The sequence below is a fragment of the Epinephelus fuscoguttatus genome, linkage group LG5 (genome assembly GCF_011397635.1).
Source record: "Epinephelus fuscoguttatus linkage group LG5, E.fuscoguttatus.final_Chr_v1".
Taxonomy (NCBI): domain Eukaryota; kingdom Metazoa; phylum Chordata; class Actinopteri; order Perciformes; family Serranidae; genus Epinephelus; species Epinephelus fuscoguttatus.
In genome coordinates, this window is record NC_064756.1 from 37,522,133 (window position 1) to 37,548,797 (window position 26,665).

The 26,665-nt window shown below is 38.6% G+C and overlaps 1 protein-coding gene across 3 annotated transcripts in view; it reads right to left on the minus strand.

Annotated features, from left to right (window-relative positions):
• Window positions 1–26,167, minus strand: part of pak4 (p21 protein (Cdc42/Rac)-activated kinase 4) — a 51,736-nt gene extending 25,569 nt beyond the window's left edge. Inside the window, exon 1 of one of the 3 annotated variants that reach the window (XM_049576578.1) lies at window positions 26,018–26,167. The gene's annotated coding sequence lies outside the window, so the exon portion shown is untranslated. Of the gene's footprint in view, window positions 1–13,094; window positions 13,383–26,017 lie in introns of those variants that run through there. The other 2 variants (XM_049576581.1, XM_049576580.1) reach the window with 2 other exon arrangements.
• Window positions 26,168–26,665: the final 498 nt, after the last annotated feature.

Below are 26,665 nucleotides of genomic sequence, written 5' to 3' on the forward strand. Positions count from 1 at the left end.
TTCAGTGAGAATCTACAATGTAAATAGTCATGAAAATAAAGAAAACGTGTTGAATGAGAAGGTGTGTCCAAACTTTTGGCCTGTACTGTACATATATACATATATGTGTGTGTGTGTGTGTGTGTGTGTGTATATATATATATATATACACATGACTACATAAAGGATTTCAATTGGTTTGGTCATTCAGTATTTATTCTTATAAAACTTATAAATTCTAACTTCTAACTAAATTTTAAGAGTTTCCAGTTTTCAAATGCAGCTGTTTTTACTACCTCATTTTGGCCTACTATGAATCAATTACAGGAAAACGTGCACCACCACAAACATCCCCACCTCATCAATAAAAACATTAAAATATGCTGCTATTGTGGTTGGCTGGAATAAAAATCTACAGATGGTGGAAGATACCTGAATTTACAAACTATCCTACAATGCTCTTTTGGCTCAGGTCTGAATATTCTCCCTCTCAACCATGCTGCTTTGTCAGTGGGTATCAAAAGAGACACTCCCAGTAGTCAAACAGAGGCTTTTGAGTGATCAGTGTTATAAGCATAACCAGACCCTGCTGGGCAGCTGACCAGAAGGGGCAACAGGAGGGGTGGGGCCTATTAAATTCTGCCACAGTCTATTCTTCTCGTTTTTCTACAAAATACTGTACTCAAGAACAAAAAAACAGTGGAAGTCAAAAACATGGCAATGAAAAAGATGCAGAGATGTAAAGACGAGAAGGCGGATGGTGGGCGGGTGCAAAGGTGATCTGGGCGGGTCACAAGCTAGAGGGCATGAGTCATGCTGCCTAGCTCACAGTCACAGCATTAATAAAGCCTTTCACAGCAGGAGTGTTCAAGTCTAGCAAGACCCACCCAGGAACACAATGAAAAAAGTGAGGTTCACAGCCAACACCGACAGCACCAACACAGACCTTCAACACAACACTACACAGTGTACTACCAACAGTCCAAAGAAATAAGAATACATTGCTAATTTTTATATCAAATATGCACTGGTGCAGATTCTGAATGATCGTTATTACATCGCAAAGCCTGCCAGACAGTATTTTACACACCAATCAACTTCTAATATTTTGGAGGGATTTATGCATGGCAAAACACTTTTTCACACTAATCAAACTGGTTAGCTCATATCCTAAGGCGTGGTGTGTTTAATGCGTAGCTCAATTAATAGCTTACATTATTGCTTTTAATGAGAACATAGATTGAGAATATAAATCACAATGTATTCCAGTGAATTTTTAAAAGTGACAGAGCATCCCCATAATTATACCAGATGTTGCCATCACAGTTATCCTCAAATGTTTGGTTGATAAACCTAAGTTTCAGCATGTTTTATCACAATAATTAGACCTTTCTGAAAAACATCAAATGAGATTCTTCACTATAAATGGAGTGCCTGTATCCTAGTGATGTTGCTGGGTAGGCATCCTGCATCTCTGATGCATTATGTTACTTATTCTATTTATACAGTTTAAGATTACAGGAACAAATTTTATTGGGGACCCACACAATTTCCCTGGAACCCACCTAAATGACCACCTGAAGGTCCCGGAGACACACTATATTGAAAATGTATACACATCACTAGTATCCTCAAGTGGAAAAGTGATTTCATATCATGCAGCCATCCACATTACAGTATCACATGACAATACATGTTCACTTTCTCCACCCAACTAGCAACTCTGGATTATATAATCATTAGCAAAAGTATCTCACAACAGCGAGGTTGCAACACTGGTGATAAATGCCTCATTTCAGTCATAATGAGTTTGGTGACAACAGAGAGGAGGCATATAAATCACTGTCGAGGCCTATCATTACTGTTCGACTGAGACAGCAATACAGCCAATCAATGCATCTGAACTCTCGGACACAGAGTATCTACTGCCTTAAGGAAGAATAAAATTAATGAAGACTGGAAGAGGTGGCTGGAGAAATCATGTTATAGATGGAGTACAACAACATAAACCAATATGTACATGGACCCAATTATTGGATCTCCTAATGGCCTGAGTCGTAATATCTTATTGAAAGCATAAAGAGCTCCAACAAACTGTAAATCAGTATGAATAATGGTCATGTGGGGATTGAGAGTGACACTGAGCGTCTTACAGTCACAGACAGCGGTCTGGCCATGAATCATGGAGGATTGTGGCTTTCAAATCCTGAGCATTTTTGCTGCATTTTTGGAGATATCTGGAAGTCTTAGCTTGAGGGGTTGTGGTTAAAAAACAAGATTTTACTGCTGCTGTCAGGAGCCAAAACACAAAAAAGCTTAAATATAACAAAGGTCACGTGGCAAATACTAAACAGATTACAGAGCTCTGACCTCATGAGTTAGATTTGAGAAAAACTCTTTTCACTAGGCGGCAGATACTTGAATGTTTATCATACAAATAAACATGACTGTGTGGGAGGGCTTTACGTAACAATGTGAGTCTGAGTATGCAATTCTGTGGATGATAAATGCAGGTGCAGTGTCAGGAAATAATAACAGCAGAGATGTGATGAAAATTAGTCTGTGATACAAGTCATTCAGCCTGACACTATCAAAATGAGAATGTGAATAGGCACACACTGAAGTAGACTGCTAAAATAATGTTACTTATTTGTGTTTGAAGATTATGACAAGAGGTTGAATGACTTAAAAGGCAGATATAATAATAATAGTTTGGAACAAAGGGTGTAACGATCCATCATCACTGTCTATGAATTTTTGTGTCACCGTCAAGCAGTGCCAGACAGATAATGACAAGCAGCCATTAAAAAGAATATGAGGATGACATTATTTACTCAGGAATAAATCAGCAGTGTGGAAATCATTTGGATTTTGGAGAAAATATGGTTAACAGACAAAGCACATGGCATATGTAGACAGAGCCATTATGAAATACTCAGGAAAAACTATGTACCTGCCTGGTTGGGCATCTCACTCCGCTAACCTCTCACTGCGGCAACATTACCATCTCCATTTCAACAAGGTCAGGCTGCAAAACATGCATGCCAGCTGAAATTCAACTGTGCTGTTCCTTGGAAAGATACAGTGACTTAAACCATCAGTAAGTAAGAAAAAGTAAGAATAATGGCACGCAATTTGTTAAGCTACGAGTCGAGAAAAAGTTTGCTAGCTGATTTATGCTGTGTGGAAGTGCTTAAGTCTCGCTAATTATGGGTGACTAGCAAAAAGCAAATGACTTGTCTTTGAACCTTGACAGTTATTATTGAGCCAAATTTTATACTTAAGTTAAATGATCTTACTGTTTATCCATGTTTTATGGCTGTTGGGAGAGGTTTGCTTTAAGCCAGACAAACCTGAAGATTTAGGAAAAGTTTATGGTTTACGGTTGCTTTCTAGCAAAAAAGTGGAGTCAATTGTGGAGGGGAGTCAATTTAAAGTAAACTTCATTGCTCTTAACAAGCTACAATTTAACAAACATTTAACCGATATCAATAGTGTGTAAATTGTCCTATCAAAAACCTATAGGATACATAAAATATATTTTCTCATGTCACACAAGCCTTGTACAGAAAGACAGAGAGTCAAACAGGTGTTGAGGGGAACAGGTGAGGTCCAGGCATTCAACCAAGGGGAATGATTAAAAGCTACAGCAGGTGTAAGCCCCCCCCCCAAACCACACACACACTTCACCTCCATATCCTCATCAACATAAATCAGGAAATGTGCTGTGTGAGAACCACATTGTCAGTCAGACAGGAGGATGAGAGCAACAGGTGTCTGCTTTTCTTGACCATCTATTTCATATAATGTCAGACAGGAAAGACACAAACCATCCACTCACCAAACTCTCCCCCCCCCCTTTTTTAGGATTAAGTACAGATCTCTGCATCTTCTGTTTATGACTCAAGACCTCTTAAGATCTTTTAAATGCCTGTTTAAATAAAATGTTACAAATAGTATCACCCAAATATAAAACAGCGAGTTGTGACAATGCAAACAGTTAGTTTTCTCAAAAGAAAAGTAGTGAACTGAGGACAATCTATTTTTTTAATAAGAAAATGAAACCTAAAAACACTAAGAACTAACTTCAAATTTTTTATTGGACCTAATGGATTAAATCCTGATAGTGAAGTGAGTTATTTTTCAGGGGTTGTGACGCTCAAAAAATGTATCCACTGACTTACAGATGTCTCTTTCCCAATGTAAGTCAACAGGAATAAGTCTATTTGGGCCCAATGGTATCATGTGATGGACTCAGGAGTTGTGATTCCATTGTTTGGCAGCCACGAAAGTTGGCTTCAAAGCCCAGCACACTTCCTGGGGGCCTTGTTCAATGGCTGCCCAGTTAGCTCAAGCTAACACAGCAGCTGCTAAGTTTGTCCCAAAAAACTCAAACCAACACTGAAATGGCTTGACTCTTTTCGTAAACCCCTTAACATCTGTTAGGTAATGTTCACTGTGTGATGGTGTTAAACCTGTTTATAGCTATTTGGTAATATTAGCAGTGTGATGCCAACCGTTAGGCCTGTCACTATGTATGTGCAGGCGGACTGTGGGGTGTACTACTGTCTCATGATAAACAGAGAGTGCGGATCAAGAAAAGGCTGAGTAAATCAATACGTTTTCATGCAGCTGCGGCCGTGCTGCGGCCGTGTTGCCTGCTCTCTCTGGTTTTACGCCAGGCTCGGCTCCTTCCAAAGACTCCTTGTGAAGCACTCCTACGGGGTTTTTTCCGGACCTAATTGTATTGCGGAGTTTTGCACAGCGATGACCGGATCTTTGCTCTCAAACCACAAAAAAATGTGATGGCACAACAGTCTCCTTCAGTACATTATTCTATGCTTTCTTTTGATTTTCACATTGGCTAGTCATCCTGTTTAATTTGTCTTCTGATTAAATCGGAACCGCTGAAACAAGTTGTAGGAAGCCTCTGCGAGTAATTGGTTGCTGGCAGACACTCTGTGCTGCAATAAAATGGTTAATCAGCAGTGCCGTGCACTGTAGAGCCGATGCGCTGCTGGTTCTGCCGGCCTGAATAGAATATAATGTCTACTGTTGTGTACAGCATTTATAGACTGAGCTGAGTAGTGATGCGCGGGTCAACCCGTAACCCGTGGGACCTGCGAGACTCGCAAATGGACCTGCGGGTCGGGCAGCAGTGATCGTCTGTTAAATCGGTCTGTAAATGATATTTTGACATTATTGGCTATTACTGTCATGTCATCTGAAGGTACTGATGCGTTGAGCAGGTGACAGTCCGCGGCCATTTTCAAAACACACTTGTGTCACGCACTCCAAAAGAAACTTGTTGAAACTTTAAACAATAATTTATTGTACAAAACGGGGGAAACAAACGGTTCCATAATTCATATTAAATTCAAAAGATAACGAAAAAAACAGCTACAAGTTAGCGGGAATAGTGATAAAGTGGTAAAACTTGATCCACAGCATCAGACGGATGCGCTCAAGCCTGCCGTGCACAAGCTCCGTTGGTAGGCGATACTATATTTTCACATTTTTAACAATGCAATTTTAAAGTTTTGATTTTTATTGATAACCTACATTTACCAACAACAAAAAGACTACATTTAGCACCAAAAAAATAAGTAAAAAAAAAAATAAATAAATTTAAAAAAGTAAATAAAAAAACAAATATCGAATACCAAATTTTCATAACGAATACCTACCCATAGAAACGAATATCCGAATATTTGGGTACAGCCCTACAATAATCATGTCAGTTAAATTTGGTGAGGTCAGTTATGGAATATTAAATCATCCAGCTTTGCTCACTACATCTTAGCCTTTCTTACCCTCAGTTAAGATAAGTCATTTTAGAATTTTGGTATCAGCTATGAGAAGAAGCTAAATATAGGTTATTTGATTTGACTGAAAATAAATATATTGATTATTGAATATTATTATAAAATCTGTGCCAATAAAAATATTCACAGAAAGCTCTAAGATAAAAGTGTGTTCACTGATCTCAAGTATTTAGGTATGAATTATGTTGTGCAAATGGGGCATGGCTTTGGACAGACAAATCTTAACCTGAGGATAAAAATGGCAGAAAAGCAGCCAAACTGCTGCACCCAGCCACCCACTCAGTGTTAAATCTCTCACACACATACATATAGAGTAAACCAAACGCTACAAAAGGGCCCCTCCTCTCACAGAGCAAAACAAGCAGATCCCTCCCTGAATACAACAATCACTGTAGTTATAGCTTCCCTGTGTTTTCTCCTCCCTCCTACTCAAAATCCATCACTATCTCATCATCCCCACCACTGCCCTCAAGCTCTCTTTCTGCTCTCCTTCCCCATTTAATAGTCCTACCCTCCTCCCACTTTTCCTTTCTCTCTCACCCACTCTCCCCATGTATGCCTGGCTGAACAGTGAGAAAGCCTGTCCGGTCAGTGGGCCAGAGCCAGGCTGATAAGCTCTGGATGAAGCTGCCATCCTCTGGCCTGATTCAAGTATTCTGCATGGGTGGTCCACGTTCGGAAAGACATTGTCAGTCACAACAAGTTCACCTAGCTGCAATGACACAGTCTGGGATAAAACTATTATGCACTGGAACCAGATCCAAATCTTTAAGGGCACTGAATTTGTCAGGAAACATCTTTTATTTTGCTTACTGATTCTTGAAAGCAATTTCAAACCTATCAAAGCACATGTGTAGTGTTGTAAATATAGTGGCAAGGGTGTTCATCTCAAAAGTACGTCTGGGTATATCCATTGTACTCACTGCACAAAAATGAATTCATGCAAGAAATGAGGAATCAAAACGAATGGCAAAGTAATTTCCGACAAACAACAGTTAATAAGATCAGTTGTAATCATCCATAATTAAATAAACAGATGAATTTACTTGCATATTGTGTGCGTCCAGGTCACTTTTCCATTCAATTTCATTGAAGCCAAAATACTTCAATACCTAAGCTTTTAAACCAGGGAGTGCCGGCCAGATTGTATCAACCTGCAGTTTCTCACGCTAACCCTCTGTGGGAAATTTATGCTGGTGTAGTGTCCAGTGTTTGCATACTGTAATATTTCGCCTGAGATAGCATGCAATTCACGTACTGTTGAATAACTGCTCCTCTGCAGACTTTTAATTTTAAAAAGTTAACTGCAATAATTACTTATGTCATTAATTAAAAAACACAGTGCAGTCTCCTGCCTGTGTGAGAATAACAATATTAGGGAGAGGCGGCATGCATTGTTATTAACATTATGTTATATCTCCAGCCATGGAGAGCAGCCTCTCTGCTGCATGTTTCTTTCTGGAGAAAGCCAAGATGCTGAGAGGTGCAGGGTTTTTGAGGTATTTAATGACAAAGCATAGAGGTATTTTATTCGCCACAGAGTTGATTTAATTGTTGAATGCTGCAGTGGGTGTTCATCAGCAGGTCTTGTTTGTGTACCTACAGCTGATCACTGCTCTGCTCCATCTGGGTAATGGCTATGAAATTTACTTCACATTCACTTTGCGAATGTGATTATTTAGACATTCAATCAAAACAGCCTTGCAACAGCTGCCTTTTGTTAAGACTAATTACAATTTAACTCTAGCGTGTTGGCGCTGTAGACTGTCGGGGTGCTACACTGCCCTCACTGCCCTCTTTTGTTATACATTATTACGTATTAACAGACATTTAGATAATTGATTATTATTATATTATTATCCATTTGTCCCCCGACCCCTGAGGCCCAGAATGAGAATCATGTTTCCATAAAAACAGTAAGTGTTACAAAAATAATTAATATCATTTGAAAAGGAATGGCATCAACAGATGTTTTTATACATGTTTACAAGCCACAAATGAGGGTATGATTGAAATCAGGATAACATCGAGAATCATATTCAAATATTGATATACACTCCAAAAAAATCTTACAATCCATTTACACTGATTGAGATATTTTCAGTACTCAACATAAGCAAAATGTTTGTTGTCTCTAATGTATTGTTTTAGCATTAGAGATGTCTACAGGTAAAATGTTATTGGAGCTTTTCAGTGCATAGCAGATGAATGCCATCTTTAAACCGACAATTTTTGATCAAATCAAAACTGATTTTTTTTTTTGTTTTGTTTTTTGAGCTGCTCATTACAAAATGCATTATCAACACATAAGAAGGTTGCAACTGATCTGCTGTTTTTTTCCTCTAGGTAATGAGTAAAATACACTTTTACTTCGCAAACACCTCATCTGTAACAACCACAACAATGAGAGCATGCATTGCACATTCCCTCCCTCTGCTCTAATGACTTTCTTTCTGTGCCTCCATTGAGACATACCTTGCATAGCTATCTTCCTAAGAAGACACTAACAACACTCAGGGGTTAAAAAGGCCAATGTCAACACTCTTCAAAGAGCCAAAATAAATCTTTATGGCATTGGCTGTTCATGTTCGAGATGGTTTGGAGGTAATTACCAACTTCTAATGTGGAAAATAAACCAATGTGATTATTTTGTAGGCTGCATTTGATTTATGACGAAACACAAGTGAGTACAAATTAAACCTGTCACGACCATCCAGCCCTGCTCTTGTTGAGCTAATCATTACTTCCAAATAAAAACAAATGTTTACAAAACACCTGTAGATTGACTGAATACTGAGACCAAACTTTCATTTACCATAAGTTGGAGGCCATAATGTGTGCCTCTGACTTGTTTCCTTGTCTAATGCAAAACTGTGTAGTTGGACGTTTGGAATAAGTTTAATGAATGCATAGAAACTCTCTTGTTCACCTACAGGCTACACAAAGTGATAATTCCCTAAATTTTACAGCTGACCACATTTCCAGGGTTAAGGCAATAAATAGCCATTGAAATGATGGCTGGTAACCTGCCAAAGCAACTGGTAGGATACACAAAGTTACCAGCCAAGGCAAAAAAAAAGGGTTTTAAGTGCTAACCTCTCACGCTAGATTTAACATAGAGTATTTTCTTTTTAAACATAAATAGTTACTTAAGGTGGTGTTACTCAAAGATAAGGACAAGAAACACTGGTGTTAGCTCTTCAATGAGACAAAGACACTGATTTCAAAAGTGAGATGGCAAAAAGCAGACAGCAGTATTCAGGCTACCACTGCTGTTGTGGTGTTCCTATATTAGCTTGCTGGTGCTGAATCAGGGGTGATAATTAATAGCCTATTCTCTGACTACTGCAAACACACACGCACGCACGCACACATACACGCACGCACGCACGCACGCACACACGCACACACACACACACACTTAGGACAACACCGCTCTCCCAGCATTTCCCAGATTTATAATGTGCTGTGCAAACATACTGTGTGACCTTGGCACTACTGACTGTTCTAACGACCATCAGCCTGCTTTCAACGGAGGTGGAAAATAAAGTACAGTATTTAAGTGCAATTTTGAGGTACTTCTACTGTTCTCTACATATTTCCACGTCATGCTACTTTAAACTTCTACTTCACTGAAGTGGGACTAGACTTAACTTACTGTATGAATTAGGGCTGTCAGCGTTAACAAAAAAAAAATAAATCACAAAGCGATTAAGGTCTGAAAATAACATGGTTTTTTGTTTTTGTTTTTTTTTTTAAGTGTGTTAATTGTGTGCTGCTATTCTGTCCTTTAGATGCACCCTTACTTACAGTCAAGCCTCCTGTTTCCTGCTGCAGTGATGAAAAATAAGAACACCACTGCGCTTTTGAATGCCTCATTTCAATTTAAAAAACTCCCGGTTCAGCTGACAAGTTAAAAGCAATATGCACCTCGGCAGAATTTAACAGAATTATCACCCAAGCACTTCAACTTTAAGCTACCACCTACCAACTGAGCACACAGGTGCAGCTAATCAGACTGATGTCAGCAAACAACTGCACTGCCAACACCAGCAAAGCACTATTTTGGAATGTGCAAATTGCCACAGACCTGCGGATGTTAACTACAGCGCTTGCTGAACGGGTGGCAACTGACTACAGACCACGTCAACATCATGGAGGACTCTGGTCTAAGCGACATCCTCAGGTTGGCATGTTGTGACCAGTCATATGCCTTACTGTCGCAAGGAACGACAGTTTCACACATACAGGACCTATACGAATCAGAGAAGGCAAACAAACTGAACAGCGAAAATGCTGTCACATTAACCAGGAATCACTGGACGACAGTGAGTAATCAAAATTATCTCGGAGTAACAGCATGACATATTTACACTGCCTGGACATTGCACTCCTTTGCTTTAATTAATCATTCAATTAAAATGCATTTAATCACAATTAACTATCAAAATTTAATTAATAAATGCAATAAAAAATCATTTGACAGCCCTTGTATAAAGCAGTTAATACTAGCACATCCTCGATCAACTACAACACTAAATTCCTGCTGACGTCTACTTGCATCAGTATTAAAATTTTTATTAAGTTATATATAATAATAAATCAGTCACAGGGTAGACATTATACTGCAGAATGAGTGTTTTTGTTTCTGATCTCATTTTGCTGAAAATACTTAGATACTGTTGCCTAACTGTTTTTTTCAAAGTAGGAGTATTTTTACATAGTTACGGTCCGGGCAGCCAAGCTGCCAGGACACTATTGTAATCCTAGGTATTCTTCTTCTTTCTTCTTCCGAGGAAAACATACTTCCCATTGGTGAAAACTCACCAAACTTTGCACAAAGGTCCAGTCTCATGCTAGATATCCTCAGCTGTAAACTCAAGCCAATTAAAAAGCCTATTAAAAATTATGAAGTTCATCATTCTGGGTTTTTTTTTTTCAAAAACTGTAAAACTTCTTAAACCTATCTCCTCTCACAATTTTTGCTCAACTGACACCAAACTTGCTACAGAGCATCTTCACACTGTCCTACAAAAACTATGTTTCTCAGATTTTTGATTTATCAAAAATTGAGCCTACAGTGCATCAAAATGTTTGACTGTAAATGGTACTGTAAACACATACATGCAAATTCTTGCTAAATAAATCTTCAATGTTCATGAAAAAAAAGACAAAATTCTAGAGTCATGGTAGATGATGTGTGGCAAATTTTGGAATTTTATCTCAAAAACTGAATTTTTGACAGCATTTTGAATTTTGCTCTAATGTGAACAATTGGAGTCAATGTAAAAATGGCAATTTTAAACATCAGTTTTTCACTTCTGGAGCAAATCAATCATTGTTACAAACAAATTACCAACATTTATATGCTGTCTATATAGAATATGTGTATTTTCAGATTTTTGTCTTAATAACCGAATTTTTCACAGTGGTTTCAAATCTGCCTTTCCATGCACGGATGGCTGCTTTCCTACACAACAGTGAATGGTTTACTCTATTTGTGAAGCCACTGTTGAGTTGCTACTTGCCAATTAGCTCAGAGCGGTAGATGACCGTCTTAGGTTCCAGAGGTTGCTCAGAATTGCCTAAAAATGCCTGGACCCGACCCATCGTTGCGCAGCAGCTATAACTGTATCTGTACTTTACTCGACTAAAAGATCTGAATACTTCTTCCACCACTGGTGCACAACACTGTGCATGTGTGGCAGTCTCAGCTTCAACAGAAAGAGTGGGCCTTCTAACATCTGTCTGCTATTACAATAAATTAGGTTGTTACGATACAGAACTGGTTGTTACACTTACTCAAGTTCCCATGACATGAAACTGCATCAGCCAGCTGACGGTCAGCTGATGTCAATATTACGAGATCTTAAATGCAACCACACATTTTAGTCATTTTATCAGAGCACATAAACACAGAGGATGACCTGGTCAAAGCAGAATATCATGCACTTATAGATTACACTCCTGTCACCCCGAGTCCTGCTTTTTACAGCTTGTTTACACAGGAGTGAAAACTTCAGCTTTCATTGGTCATGGACTGCACAACAAAAAACTCCACTCAAACCCCAAATATGTTAAATGTTCACAATTGAAAGAAGCGGTCATGATTGAGTCTCTGGATATGTGCGACTTGAGGATGGAAAGATTATACTCACTAGCACTTTTTACACTGCCTCTACAAAGGCGGGAATTTCATTATGTTTTACTGCCTCCCCATTCTATATAAAGGTACAATTGGGATGGAGTGAGGGGATAGAGTTGTCTCACCTTTAAGGCAGCATCGGAGGTAGTAACAGTTGCAATATCAGTAATTGCAATTTGGTTTTTATGACATATTTTTATATCTAATAAACCTCCGTCATATTAATATAACTACTAAAACTAAGAGGTTGAAACAAAAAATAATTAAAATGGATGTTTTGCGAGTCAATTTAGATGTTTGCTTTGTACTGAAAACCCCATCTGAGTGTTTTGTACATTTCTATAGGAAATGAGTGTACATAAAGGATTTGTTAAAGTCAGCTTAATCTGTGTATTTCAACACTGATACATTTCAGCTTGATACTGGAACAAAACCTACTTTCTATAATAATAAATAAGCTCTGTAAATCCCTCAACTAGAGATTTGAATTCTTCCAACACTCAAAAATGAACAAGCAGAAGAATTGGCAAGCACTGGCAACACCATCGTCTTTATACATATCTCAGAGTAGGAACTCCAAATGACTCCCTTTTGTTAAATGCCATAAAATGCATGACACAAACTTCCTGTGCAAATACCCAACTTCCTACAGAGTATCAAGACAAAAATGAATAGTGAATCACTGCTACAATCTGTTGTGCCCCTTGTCTCCATGTGTCACCAACACTTGTGCAAAGAGAGACAGATGAGCAGGAGAGTCAAACAGCTGCCTTGACAGGCACAAATATGAGCAGTCACTAACAGGTTTGAATGGTAACAGTGGGGCAGAGGAGAGTTAAAGAGACAGCCAGTTCCCAACAGTGCAACAGGGCTGTCTATGTGAAACACATCCCTCCCTCCCTCCCTTCACACAAGGAAAACAATAAAGTTATTATGCTTTTTTTCCGACTCACAGTTAATCCATGCTGTGAGATTTTAACAACAGAGTTTTGTTGTGGCCCAGATTAACTTTCGCTCGGTCCCAGCTGCCCTACCACAACTTGGTACTTACAACTCGCTTTACGCACGACAAAACTAGGAGTTAAAACATAATACAGCGATACAGGCGTGTGTGAAACTCAACATTTGTCGTCGGGGGTACTCACTTTTAGTCACAGGCACGGCAACCCACTATCCACCTGATCTCATGTCGGAAACGCAGCTGAGGACGAGGAGGAAAAACGGACTCCCTGCAGCAACAAAGTTGTTTCCGCGAAGGAATCAAACAGAGTTTAACTCGTCGGAAGCTTCGTTACGTCTTCACAGAACAACAGACCGATACGGACACGGTGACATGTAACAGACGGTGGCGTGTTAAAATATACAGATATATTTCTATACAGAAAACACAAAGTGCTGTAGCTTTGGGCTGTAAATGCAAAGTGTGTCGCATTCCTATGGTTTCAGCAAAACGCGGCCCAGTATCATGACGTCACCGGGAGAGAGAGAGAGGGAGGGAGGGACGGAGGGGGAGAGAGAGAGAGACAGACAGACAACAAGCATCATGTCCTGTTCAAATAGAAGACTGAATCCTTTTTCTCCGCTCCTCTTCCTCTCTGTCACACACAGTCAATGTGACACACGTCACATGTATAAGCTGTCACCTGTACTCCAGTAGTGGAGGAAGTGCTCTGATGCAAAAGTAGCCAAACCACACAGTGAACATACTCTACTGCATGTCCTGCATTCTTACTAAGCAGTAAGTAAGTAAGATTATGTAGCAAAAAAAGGTACTTAAAGAAGTCATTATGCAGTAAAACGATCCCTGTCCGTGTTTTACTAGCATAGTATTCACATATAATTATTATTACTTAGACTTTTGAGGTACCTGTACTTTACATGAGTAGCCTATTTCCATTTTATTAAATTACATGAAATTGTTATTTTTTTTTTTAAGTTTACATTATTATTCAAAGGTCCAGTATGCAGGATTTAGGAGGATATATTGGCAGAAATGTAATACAATAGCCTATAATACCTATGTTGTCTTTAGTGTATAAGCATTTGAAAATAAGAACTGTTGTGTTTTCATAACCTAAAAATGAGCTGTGTATCTACTTAGGGAGCAGGTCCTTGTTCATGGAGATCACCATGTTACACCACCATGTTTCTACAGTAGCCTGGAACAGACAAACTGAACAAAAAAAAAACAAAAAACACAAAACTGAACAGTGGCTCCAGACGGGACCATTTGCATTTTTCGCATTGGCTGCCATTGTTAGAGGCCCATCTGCAATGAGCATTGCTGGAATTACACTGACACATAAAACTGTTTTATTCAGTGTTTTAACTGGTTTTAACACCTGGTCTGATTGTTCTGGAGAGGAAGAGACCTCTGTGGACAATTTGGCTTCTTCAAAAAACCTCCTGAATGTCTGAATCTTAAGTTATCGAGGGAAAAAAGCCACCAGCAGCAAAATGCCAAACATCATCAGAGATACACTGATTTGTAATTTGAGACTGCTTTATTCAGTGTTCTTACTAGTTTTAATCACCGGTTCTGTTTTTTTTTTTTTTTAACTAAATTACTAGTCACTAAGTCGGCTCCTGGTAAAAGCTCCTAAATGTCTGGATCAGAGGTGAGCACACATTAACTTATCAGAGAAAAGGAGTGAGCACAAAACAACATATGGTGGGCAGTACTCACAGATTAATTTTTAATTGATCCACCATTCAATTAATGCTCTAGTTGATTCCTAAGGTACACTGCATTTAAAGGTGATCTACTGATCCAATAAAGCTGCAGACTGACTATTGCTGTAAATATATGTTTACTGCATCAACACATACCAAAATACCCATAATACAATTTTAAGTCAATCTGCATTGATTGACTGATTATTTACAGTACTCTATGACACATCAAGTGAGGATAATAAAGGGGATGAATGGTGAAACATTCCTATTTGTTGCATTTCCAGTCACTAATTTAGGTTAATGTGAAGGTTATAAATTATTTTTACAGGGTAACTGTTTTTTGATTGTTTTTTGCATTGTCATATGACAATATGACTCACTTTGTGGCACAACAGACCCTGACAACATGGCTCAAATTATTCATTATTATTCACAGTAGTCTGATCAAAGCAGGCTATTGTGAAATACCATGTCTTCCTGCTAGAAAGAGATCCATGACCAAAGTCTTCCCACCCGACACACAGATAACTAGTCAAGGCTAAATGCCAAAACACATCATAAACAACAACATTTTGGGCAACATTGGCCAATGTTTTATACAAATTATATTTGAACCGTATATATTTTAACTTTAGTACTGTTTCACATCTTAGATTCTTATTTTTATTTATATATTTTTTTCTTTTTATAAATAATTGTATGAGCATTGTTGGAGGGGGCTTGAGAACTAAAGATTACATTTGCAATGACACTGTTATTGTTGTGCATATGACAAGAAACTTAAAACTTTATCAATGTTGCCATACTAACTAAAAACATCACTGAAGTAGTTTCAGTTTAATGTAGAGGAATTAGTGACTTAACAAATAAACCCACTGCTTTAAAATCTAATAACCCACCATATTCTCTTTCATTAAAGTAGCATTTTAACATAAAAACATAAAACAAAGGTTATAACAGAGTGAAAACTGTGAAACATGACTATTTGTTCCATCATCTATCATCTACGTAACAGATTACAAGGTGTCAGCCCCAATAAGGAAAAGGCCTGTTGACATTCCTTTGAGAGTTAAAATACAGCAGGAGCAGGTCTGCTCAACGAATCGAAGCCAGACAACACACAAACCTGCCAATCCCCAGGCCGAGTTCAAACAAAGCATGCAGTGTTGCAGCCAATGAGGGCTGACTTCCAGAAGCAGGTTGTGGAATGTGGAAAGGTCAATGATAAAGAGAGCACTACGTAGATCACACAAGCTAGCTCTCACATATTTCAGCACACATACACAGACAGACCTTTGCTTGCACTGCACCACACTGCCGTCAATATAAAGTCAAGTTTACTGGAAAGAGTTTGAGCTACCTACAAGTCACCACACACAACAACCACTAAAAAGGTGTACAAAACAATGCATAGGCGGGTGCAAACAGCAAAAAAACAACAGCACAGATTTTGAGCCTACAGTCAAGACAAAGCATCTAAAACACAGACAGCACTCTGGCAGTCTACAAGTCACTGTATCACAGTTTCAACAAATAAATCCAATAAGTCCATGGACATTTTACTTGCCAGTTACAACGCAACATTGGAGCAATTTTGGATCTGAAATTAAAATAAAAATGAAAAAAAAAATTGCATAAAGGATATGATAGTGTATGTATGTGATACACGTGGATTTCCACACAACAGGGATATTTATTGTGATGTCATTTCTTGGAATATCTTCAGATGCTTTATATCCAAAAAATCTGTACAACCTAAGCTTAAGAGCTTTGTACTTCAATAAACCATAATAATGATTTACATATTGAAATTGTGCCATATAAAAAAATAATAATACAAACATCTGTGTATTTATATATATATATATGTATACATACATACATACATACATATACTATATATTCACCGGCTCATTATACATTATCCCTTACATAAAAACCACATAACATACTTATCAAAACGATTTTTAAATGTTGCAACATGAACAAGATCTTTATTAACACTGCATAAGTTATTTGAACATGTACATCATTTTGTTTTTGGGATATGAGCAGAACGCAAAGTTTTTTGAGAGATTCATCATTTTGTAGATACATGAGAATCATCATTCTGGCGTTTTCATGTACCGTAGCCCAATGACATCATTATGAGCAGCATAAAACTTGATGACAGGAGAGACAAAAGCCTTAGTTTGCTGCTGCAAAAAGAATTTTGTAGTTACTACGTCTTTTTTTTAAGATTGATGCATACAGGATCATAAAAACAACAATCTTCCGCAAACAATGTGGGGAAATACCAGTATATTTACAGCGAACGTTTGCACCCCACATAAGATAAACCAACATGAGGTCATAACATTATGACACGGAAGACAGAAGCCTTAGTTTTCTGCTGCAAAAAAAATGAATGCTCTTGCTATAATGGTTCTTAATTTAGATCGATTTAAATAGGATCACGCAGACAACAATCTCCATGTCACGTCCATTTTTAAAGGGTTAAAAGCAATGGGGAAAACTGCCAAAAACATACATATATTCACAAATTGGACTGGTCACTAATCAATGGACTGAGGCTGCAGTTCCTGTGGCCTTTCATCTGCAGCAGTGGCATGAGCTTAGCAGCCGCAGAATTCTATGTAGCTCAAAGCAATGAGAGAGATGAGAAAACAGTGATGATGTCAATATTATTATCAGAATTAGCGGGTGACCCCTAGACTCATTTTAATGGTAGGGGATACACTGGTGTTAAACAGGTAAAGCAACGAGACAAGGAGCTGCAGGCATTTATTGGAATTTAGACAAAGCTCCAAGCTCCAAAAGAAAACATAAAGCTACACTGTGTTACACTACACAAGCTATAGCTGCCCACTCCCCAAAGTACGTACTGCCTAGGCATCATGATGAGACAGGGAAAATCCTGAATGTTTCACATGTTGCACTTGTGACCTCTGAAGCCCAAACAGCCTGAAAATACAAATCATGACCAGCACATAGGCTGATTGGTAAAATCTGACACCAAAATCAGATTCCAGTTGACAGTCAGAGCACTAAAAACATACAACACATTACATCATAACTTGCTGATGCTGTTGCACAATGTTACTCTCATGTTAAACATCAAACATACTGTAAAACACATGGTTCAGTTGGAGCACCATCATTACATGGTGATGGCATGTTGTCAAAAACAGAGACAATGAGGTGATGTAAAGAGGTCAAACATCCCATCAATCTCCCCTGTCATTAGTGTGGCCAGTCATTGCTCCATCAGCTGGTCTGAGATTCACTGGCTACATGGCAGTTCTGCTAAATAGATGAGATTAGAACTGTTGAAAACTACAATTATCTATAGAAAAATTTGATAATCTTAAAGATTGGTAAACAGTGTCTGACGGAGTAACAGACAGTGGATTCAACATCAGGATACTGATAAAGTACATAGTTATTTACCAACAGAAAACTACAAACAGAATACTGCAACAACAACGTCATCCAGACTATTCCAGTGTTATGGGAGAGCAAAAAAAAAAAAAAGAAGTCAACAAAAGAAAGCAGCTCTTTCTCCTCCCATTATAACATACTGCCATTCACTAACATTGCAACACCAGTACAACTGAGGTGAAACGCAGCCACTATCCAGAACGCTCTGTGTATTGTGTGTGTGTGTGTGTGTGTGTGTGTGTGTGTGTGTTTGTGAAACCTTCATATCACAGGGAACATGCAGGCCCAAGCTTGATTTTTAGCCGAGATTAAAACAACTTTACATGCAAACACAAGAACAAAACCTCACTCTGTTGCTGTGTGCGAGGAGAAAGACACACAGGGTGGAACAACACAGAGTTTGGCCTGAACAAACTATTACACAATTAAATCAATTACCTGCAGTGGAAGCAACTTAGGGCTGCAATGAAGAGTTAAGCCTGTGTAAAAATGTTCAAACCAGTTTTGTATGAAGAGCCGGACTGGACTGAACCAATTTACTGAATTTTACCACTAGGTGTTGCACTTGGCTCAGCAGCAGCTCCTGAGTAGAACATAATGAGGCCGTGTCCCAACAGCAAACGAGTGTCAGACTATAGCATTGCATAACATCAAAGCTCTCTGTCCACACTGAATACGTTAAATATGCCCTTCTGTTACATCATGTAAACAAATCATGTACCCATCAGCTGTGCGCTCAAGATCTGCCTGGAGACGTAACCACTTAAAAATGGGTAAGTAGCACACTTGCTATCTTCCTATGTTTGTACCTATTAAACAGAAAACACGTTTTACATTGTGATGCTTACTGCAAACGACATACAATATAGCCAACAGCAAGTAGGTTGTTATTGGCAATGGCCATTTACCAGAAATTTTCAGCTCCCTGGTGATCTCCCTCTGGCCAGCTGACACCTTATTTGTTTTTGATTTGTAGCAAAATAAGGAGACTTCGTAAAGAGGACTCCTTATTTGAACTTCTGATCATCCATTTCTCATCCATCACAGTGCTCTCAAAGCAAGAACAGGAATAAATAGAATCAGGTGTCCAATGAAAGTTCAGCTCAAAACAGTGCACTTGGTCACTCATGGCCAGTTAGCACACCTTTTGTCAGGTTTAAATCCAACATGTTGCCATACTGGTGCAGCTTTAGTTTTAGTGGGAGACTGACTCTCCCATGTCTGGTCGCGTCACCCCAAAAACCCCATGAACTTTCTAGTAAATAAACACAACGTGCACCCTCCTCCCACCTCTACTTAAATTTTATCTCCTTTATTATTCATACATATTATTCATACTCCTTCATACACCCTGAGGAAGGCACAAGCTGACACGCGTTGGTGTTTTTAATGACTCTTGCCCATTAAATAAAGGCTTTTTAATTTTTCCAAACCGACCTGAGTGCCTGGACTTTGATTTTTTATGCCTTCTGGATTTTTAACCCTTCCATGAGCACCAGTGGTTTGAGGGACATGAGCAGCGCTCTTGTTATCCTTTTCTTCTTGATCTCCTTTATGTTGACGGTCGACACCCAGCCTCAGCTTGGCAGTAGACAGCGCACAGTCCGTCAGACACTAGCATCTCCCTTAGTTTGTTTATAAACATAATATGGTGTTAATCATATTGTCATATGGTTTAATACTACTAATGCAATACAAGTCAGATTTAGCAACATGATGCCATCATCACAGGTTGCTGATGTAGGCTACCTTTATTATGCTAGAACAAGTCACAATGGCAAACACCAGTTCAGCTGGTTTGCATTAAATCCAACTGGTTTAGGCTCGTTTAGGACCAGCAAACCCTAAAATCGAGATGTAATGATTTTTTTCATTATTTTTCATTATTTTATGATTATTCTCTTGATTTATTAGTTAGGCTAATCGTTTGGTCTATAAAATGTCAGAAAATAGTGCCAGATGCCATCACAACTTCATAAATGGACGTCTTTATACTGCTTGTTTTGTGTGACCAATAGTCCATAACATAAAAATATTCAGTTACTTTACAGTAATATAAACAAGAGCACTGAAGCAGATCATCATCCTTAAAAAGCTGGAACCAGAGAATGTTACACATTTTTGCTTAAAAATATATTAATTACATATAAACATATACACATACATTATATTAATAAATAATATAAAATAAATAAATAAATATTAAAAGAAATAGTTACCATTGGGTTAGTTATTCATTTTCTGCTGATCAAATTAATTGTTTTAGCTCTAAAGCAATGATCATATTTTAACACGTTCAACTAGGCTCTAAAACAAATACGGGAAGCTTAACATTGGCACGTTGCTGTATAAAGGAAAGTCTTTACAGTAACTCTACCACTTAAGTCTCTACTTTACAAATACAGCCTGATGAACTAAGATGACTAGCAAAGTATTTACATGCTAATAAATGAAGAAAAAAAAAACAGGAGAGAAGAAAAGAGACTATATGTTTATTATGGAGCTTTGTGCATTTATTAAGCTGAATATTAATATCATTTGGTGAGATTTTGGTCAGAATTACAGTCTAATGACAGAAAGAACATCTTTTTAAGTTAAATGTTTGAGCAAAAAATGCAGAAAAAACCTTTGGTCTTTTTTCTGTTTGGCCAATGTGTAGTATGTGTGTTTATCTCTCTGCACACTGTACATAACGCTGGCCTGAAACCCAGGAAACAAAGTCTGAAAAATAGGCCTGTCACTGTTGTGATATTGAATATGTCTTTTATTCATATGGTGTTCTTGCCTCTGTTCCTGAGCACCTAGAGGGCTGTGTTGATGTTGGCTGCGGCAGTCATTCCTGAGAGGATTTTTTTTCCTCTAAGGCAATAAGCCTGGCCCTTTCTCCTTGTTACAGGGGAGAATCATAACGCTGGGTCTGATATGACCCTCCCAGGGCTTATTTTATCCACTACCAGTCAGTTTAATTTGATCCTCTGTCTTCAGATACTTAATATGCTTTTAAAGGGGTTGAAATACCTCAGTGTCATGGATCATTTAATAAGTTAACAAGCAACTAGGGCTGTTTTGATTGATTTCTTTTGATTCTGCAGACAAAAATATTATAATACATATGGTCTGATAAACTATCCTGTCAAGGAAATATAAAGCAGACATAGAAATCAAGGAATTAACCACACAATAACCAAAATCTATGCACAGAAAAACTGAGAGAAATAAAGAATGGAAGTTCATTTGCACAAAAACATTTTTCTCCCCTGATACAAGGTGGAGTCTGTGTTTTTTGTTGTGTTTTCTCTGCAGACCTGGTTGTTTGGCTGTTAGCCTTTAACTGAATCTGGCCCAGTGTTGGCTCTGCACCTCGCCTCTCTTCTTCAAACTCCCTCCTTCTCTGGACTCTCCACAAACACCCAGCTCTACCTGCATGAAGAGAAAATGTATCCACTGCTCTCTGTCCAGCTTTTTCTTCACTTTCTCTCACATAACTAGACTACATTTTTCTCTCACCCTCCTTCTTTTTCAAGCAAATGCCTTCTTTTTTTCTGTGAAACCCAATACCAGGAGAAAGATGAGACTTTTAATGTTTTCATGCTTGCTCATCCACTACTGCATTCACTCAGCCAGCAAGGACACGAATAGGGCAAAACAATAGCAATACAGAAGATGAGGCTAACAATTTAATGTTTGATAATAAATTGCCACACAGCACCTCAAATGGGCAGGACGATGTCACTTGCTTTCAGTATGATCATTCACAGCTTTCTCTAGCTGCCAACTCACTGTCGATGTAAGAGCTTCAAAAAGTTCATGAAAGATGCCTAAACAGCAGCTGTGTTTGTCTCCCTCTCTCTGAGGGACCCTTGGGTCGACAAATGACAACATACCTCCTGCTATCAGCTCTGCCCCCTGCTGGACACGTCTGTCAACAGTCCTCAAATGTTCTTAATAGTCTCTGCTGTCGTGACTCAACCCTACTGTGATCCACTATAAATACCCCTCCTCCAAATCTGGGCTGGCTATCAAAAACAAAACCCCCACAATCTGCTTCTTGGGCACCATCAATCTGAGTGGATTCCAGGTGTTGCTATTGTTCACTTCTATGTGCAACTTGAATCTAAACACAGTAAATGTAAAACCTGCAGGGAAATAGTGTGTTATATGGCAACTGATCAAATGCATTTTTAAAGGCTTCCTCTTTCCTTCTACATATCTGTGTGAGAAAAGGTCTCTAATACTGTTTTTCCACCAATATTAGTACGTGTATGTGGGGTTTTTTTAAATATGGAAAAACACCACTAAAAATGGGTGATAGACTACTTTCCCATTGCCAGTACCTCTGCAGTAGAAGAGTGTGCCTTTCTGTTTTTTTGTTTTGTTTCCATCACTGCTGACTGGAGCTTGAGGCGGTAAATACCTGTGACTACTGCAGTCATTCTACCTAGGAGGGATTGTCGATTGTAACCTTTCCCATTACATATAAAAGCCAGATGTTGCTGGTGTTAGTGGGTTTTTTGTACAGTGGGGCAGGGCCTCATCTACGAAGTCGACCATGTTGCACCGACATGTTTTTACAGTAGCTCCGAACTAGGGATGGGCAAACGACCAAAATTCATTATTCGATCATCAAAAAAAATAACGATCAATTATCGATTAATTGATGAGCGAGTATTTCAAAAGAGAGAAACAAAAGTTTAGTGCAGACTGTCGCTGCAAGAGAGCGCAGCTGCCCCAGTTTTGAGCTTCAACCCCCCAGGCCAAAGAGGAAGAATGGTATACATGCGCAGTTCATCAGTTCGTCAGTTCGTCTTTCAATGGCGTAGTGTTTTCAGAGGCCTCAAGGGAAGCCACGGAGGCTTTGGAGAGCGATGAGAGCCTCCGTCTGTTTATGATTTTTTGCCTAGCATAGGTCCGGCAGGGGTTCTCGTAGGCACGGCAGCTCGCCGGGCCTGTAGCATTGTAATTAGGGTAAACACTGCAACTATCGAACAAAATTATTTGCGATTGATCAAAATCCTTAACAATTAATCATCGATAATCGAAAATTCATGCCCATCCCTACTCCGAACACATAAACCTCACACTAACTCTAGATAGGCACCACAGCCACCATAGTTAGCAGCCCCTCTGCGATGAGTAGCATTGGAAAAACACAGATTTCACCTCCTGAACATGTGGATCTTAGGTTATCAAAGAAAAAAGGTGACCACGCATTAGCCGGTGCTGGGCTAACGGCCCATCTGCAACGAGCCAAATACTGATTTATAAAGTGAAACTATTTTATTCTGTGTTTTCACTGGTTTTAAACAGACATCTGAATGCTTTCACAACATCAATAATCTTACAGTAACAAGATGCTACTTATTTCACTAGTCTGATACTAGATTTAGAGATTCATATTTTTTTTAAGGATTTCCATCCCATAGTGGCATAGTTGCCTGAGGTCCAGTAGAAGCTGACATTTTTCCAGGAATCATGCATGCGAAGTAAAATGAATCATTTGTTAGGATAATATCATGATCACATATGTGTGAGCATCAAGCTAATGGACTAAGTGCTAGTAATTTGTCACATTGTTGTAGCAGTTTGAATCAGAAATAAGGTTTATTAACATGTACCTGTAGGTTTTCACTTTCAAAGACTTTGCCTTGGTGTTTCTTGCATACAATAAACATACAATTAACATATTAAGTAAATAAAGTTATAGGTAAAGTACTGTAATAGTAATGGACATAAATATAGAATAGAAAAATTACAATGAAAATATAAAAAAGATTCTATAGAAAATATAACAAATATGCACACTAACTGTTTCAGCTGTTATGTTAGAAGTTCTTTGAGCATTACACTATACTGTGTAGTTAATTAACTTGCTTTGTTTTTATATAAAATATGCAGTTCTTATATGAATAAACATCATTTGCTCTATTATTTATAAAGAAAACCTGGAAATGGGATGGGACAGGAGTCATTCATCTGGGATTGGTATGAGACAGGAGTTTTTCATGGGAGTAGGACAGGACAGAAAATGTGAAAATCCACTCCACTGTCACCCTTTAAGATTCATCTCTCCCTTAGTTACTAATTTGATGGCTGTGCCATTATACTCTATACTCTAATCTTCTGATACAAATAACATGCTGATCTACTAGTGCAACTTTTGTTATCTGACCCTTAGTTCCCTGTGATTTTTCAACCTGACACCCAGTCCTTCTTGACACAGTCATCTTTGCTGAATAACTCACAGAGCATGATGTAGAGATGGGGAGGTGACTTTGATAAAAGTTCTCACTGCTGGGGTATAGTGTGTGGGTTATGTGAGAGAGAAGAGGGAACCTTCCATACAGCTTTGGCATCCCAGGAATGTGCAATGTGCCCAGCACTAATCACACAACCTTGCTGACTAACTAACTGCACGCAAAATCTCTTTTCCACTCACTCACTCACTCACTCACTCACTCACTCACACACACACTCACACACACACATACAAATGCCTCAGGCGTAACACATACATACCTGACAGCTGAGAGAAAAAGGAAGAGGAGGGAACAATATTAAAGACAAGACGATAAGGATAAATGACTGGTGCAATATAAAGTGAGTTCCCGGAGGGGAGAAAGTAACTTAATATAATCCCAGACAGACAATATCCTCTTTCCTCCTTCAGCTTGGCCAGACAGGACTGAGATACACACCTGCTTCACAGGTGAAAATAAAGGTTTAACACAATCGTGGGCCGTGGCTAATAGGAACCAGTTAAACGCACCCATATATGTGTGCTGTAATATTATCAGTCAGCGGTGGAAGAAGTACTCAGATCCTTACTTAGTACTTTAGTAAAAGTATGTGGTATTATCAGCAAAATATACTTCAAGTATGAAAAGTAAAAGTACTCATTGTGCAGTTAAATGTTCCCTGTCAGTGTTTTCCTATTCTGGCTGATACTGTTGGATTAATAATACTGCTGTAGATGCTTATGATTGTGCTCATGTTAACTCCTTTATATACTGTTGGATAGTTTAAGCTACGGCAATGCACCATATTCTATTAGACCATCATATGTCTGTAGCATCACTGTCCTATTAGAACCACGCATCTCTAAAGGTTTTCATGGTGTCAGAAAAACAGCCCTGTTTCAGCTTTGTGAGGATGCATTTTCCAGCTGATCCAAGAGGGTTTCTGAAGAGTTTATTTAAATTAAGAATAAGAGAATTTTCGCAACACATAAAAGAACATTTCATCCTTCATTTTATGACAAACACGCAACATCAATAAATATGGAGATACGTGTTTTTCATGAACAGGAAGGGAATGAAAAACTGTCATCTCAGAAAGTAACTACAGCTGTCAGACAAATGTAGTGCAGTGAAAGGTACTATATTAACCTCTGAGATGTAATGCTAGTGGAGTAAATCATCCCACCGCTAGCATTAATAGAGAAGTGAAGCAACGAGACAAGTTGGCCGCACTGTTTCATGGTAGAAGGCAGACAGATAAGAAAAGCCACAATTACCAGAACCAGCTTTTCTCCTGGATTTGCTGTAAGCCTGCCAGCGAGCTTAGAGGGTCTTAGCAAAGAAACACGGTGTTAACGTAAAATTAGCTTGGTTAGGTGCCCAAGGCTGCGGTTTTTAATTGCTTCACAACTTTCACAACTGACTCATCACCTTGTACCTTGGCCATAGCGTTAAAACTTCCAGCCTTACACCTTACAGCAAGGTGCTATTAACATTACACACACACATACACACACACACACACACACACACACACACACACATACACACACACACACACACACACACACAGACCATACCGGAGGTTACTGGGGTCTCCTCAAACCCAGACTTGAAAGCGGCTAATGTTAGCCGCTGTTAGCAACTAAACAGAGACGCGCCACAAGCTAGCGCACAACAAACTACAACTATCAAAAACAAATGTGCTTACTCACCCCGAAACTCACAGGAAAACTTTTTTCTGCTGCCACCGCGGTATGGATATAAACTTTACACTGTTTGTGTAGAGCAGACGCGGGCTAACTTTGGGCAAACTGTGTAACATTAGCCGAAGTCTCACTTTCCCGACGCCATGTTGAACAGAAGAAAATACTACATCCGGGAAACTGCAGCTAAGCACCATGGCAACCGAGTCAGTGACGGGTCGAGATACATTTACTTACACACACACACACACACACACACACACACACACACACACACACACACATATATATATATATATATATATACACACACACACACACACACACATATATATATATATATATATATATATATAGTTATTGTTTTATCATTGTTGTATATATGTTAGTAGTTTGCTATTTCCTTTATGTAATCATATCATTTTCTTTCTTTCATTTTTGTGTTCCTATAACATTGTGAAATCTTACCTTTTATTAGGTGGAGGCTTAAATTAAGCCCCCTCAGTTTTCTACCTCTCCTTGCACTATATACTGAGTGTTACTATTATATTTATTCTATATTCATTTTTTACATTTTGTGTGCCTTAAATCGTGCAAAAAGAAAAACAATAACAAAACATAAACATATCTAAAGTAGGCCTATTTGAAATAAGCTTC